Raw genomic sequence first — 2,508 nt, 5'->3', positions numbered from 1 at the left:
CTAAAAGGGCCGGCGTGGGTGCAGGTTTTTATTTTAACCCAGCAGTAACACACCTGATTATACTAATGAACTAATCGTGGTCTTTAATCAAGACCTTGATGAGTAGAATCAGCTGTCTTAGTCCTGTGCTAAAACAACAACCTGCACACACACCGGCCCTTTCTGGATAAGATTGGACACCCCTGACTTAAGGCATTAGAATCTGAGATCAAAAGGTTAATATGAGACAAAATCAGACCGCTTTTATTTAATGGCATTTACATGGGTTTTTTAGAAATGGCTTGAGTGAGTCCCCCCATTGCAGCTGTGCAAATTCAAGTTAACAAATTAACTTGAAAATGAATCAAAGCAATAGTGTAATATTTGCTTGCATAGCCCTTTATAACCTCATCAAGTCTATGACCCATTGACATCACCAAACACTGGGTAACTTCACAGCAGCCACTTTGTTTGTCTTAATTCTTGGAGCTTTCTGGCTTCAGTGTCCTCTTCAGCAAGTGAACTGCATGCTCAGATGGATTCAAACCAGGTGACTGACCTGGCCTGTTTAAAACCTTCCACTTCTTCCCATTGATGCCTTTTTTTGTTGCGTAGGGATTGTGTTTGGGCTCATTGTCTTGCTGAAGGATGGGTCCTGATCAGGAATTTCTTAGTACATAGCCAGACAGAACCTGTATACATCCAAATTCATCCTATTGCTGCCATTCTCTATTGCATCATCAGTAATGATGAGTGAGGTGCTTTGCACAGCTCCTTTTGGCCTCCACACTGCTCTTTCCATCTGTCTCATACAAGTCAATCTTGGTCTCATCCATCATGAGACCTTTTTCAAAGAGCTCTGCAGGCTTTTAAGTGCTTCTGTGCAAACTGTGATCTTGCCATCTTGTGTTTTGCAGCTAACTAATGGTTTGCATCTTGCGTTGTTGCCTCTGTAGTTCTGTTTGTGAGGTTCTTTTGTGGACAGTAGACAATGACTCATCCATGGCTGCCTCTGAAGAGTGTTTCTGATCTGTTGTTTGGGAATTTGGGTTTTTTTTTCTTCATTAAGGTGAGAATTCTTCGGTCATCCTTCACGCTCTATTTCTTCTTAATGATGTTCCAAACAGTAAAATTGGGTAAGCCCAATGTTTGGCCTATTACCTTCAATGTTTATTTTAACTTTCTGAATGTTTAAAGTTTTTAAAGTATTTAAAGTTTTCACACTTTTATTGCTTACATAATGGGCAGATTTGACTGGTGTGTGCTTATAGTAGCAGGTAGAGATAGAAATTCAGCTGTCTGGAAATGCACACACACATACACACACATTAGGCTTTCTGAATGTCAACCATTCCTTTAAAGATGACCAGCAAAATAAAGGACTTGTCTTCATTTTGCTTTTATGGAGAAAGAATTGTTTAAAGTTTTCACAGAATTTTATTCCTTAAGTTATGGGCTTAGTAAAACACAGAAAAGGCAAATGAAAATGTTAACACAATAAGGCAAGTAAAATGGTAAATTAGAAAATATACTTTATAGTTACAAAACAGTGGTTGAATTACTATTTATTTGAGCTAAATCTAATTTCACATTTTGATTTTACATTAATGATTTAAACAATGAGACTGGGATTTTTATGAATTAGAATAGGTGACAGAAAGTTGTTTTTTTTGAAAATATATATGATAAATACAAAAATCTTCCAGCAATGCTTGATTTTTTTATAGTCATTACAAAGACATAGGTTACTATGATATTGACCAGGAAAAACTGTAATTAATTTAACCAAACTAAAGTGAGTGAAGGATTATAGTGTTTCAATCAGCAGGTAACTCTCTGCCTATTGCTTGTTTGCTTTGTCCTGTAGTGATTATTCTTTCCGGATTCTGCAAATGGTATGAAGAAAAAATCTTCAGATTTAAGCCGCTGTGCCAACACAGATAGGTTGTGAATATGGACTACTGGTGAAAGTGCTCTGGAACAAGAAACATTTTGTTAGAAAAACTCAATGAGAAGGGTTGGCTATACAGTGAGTTCCATAAGTCTTATTCTAAATTAGTAATTAAACAATTCACATGTGGTTAAAGTCCAGATATAAAAGTATATACAGTACTGTGCAGAAGTCTTAGGCACCCTAGATTGTATTATATATGCTTAATTTTTTGTATAAAAGAACATATTTCAGATTTCCAAATATTCATTTTCCAAAAGACATTTTAGCATTTAATATTTAACATATTACTGTAAGCAATTGACTACTTTTTACATAAAAACTTGATCAAGGCTGTCTGAGAGCAGAAGCAAGGAGCCAACCAAAGTCTGCTAAAGAACTGTGGCAAGTTCTCCAACATGCTTGGAACAACCTCCCTGCTGATTGTCTGATAGAACTGCAGGTCAGTTTAGTGATGCAGTTTTAACGCCGAAGGGTGGTCACAAAAAATATTGATTTGATTCAGTTTTTAACTATTTTGCCAAATTACTAAAATGGAATGTAAAATGTATAGTACGTTTATTTAGGACCTTTCATTT

Source organism: Conger conger, chromosome 4 (genome assembly GCF_963514075.1).
Source record: "Conger conger chromosome 4, fConCon1.1, whole genome shotgun sequence".
Classification (NCBI taxonomy): Eukaryota; Metazoa; Chordata; class Actinopteri; order Anguilliformes; family Congridae; genus Conger; species Conger conger.
The sequence above is the reverse complement of the archived record's forward strand: the minus strand, read 5'-3'. Positions refer to the sequence as shown.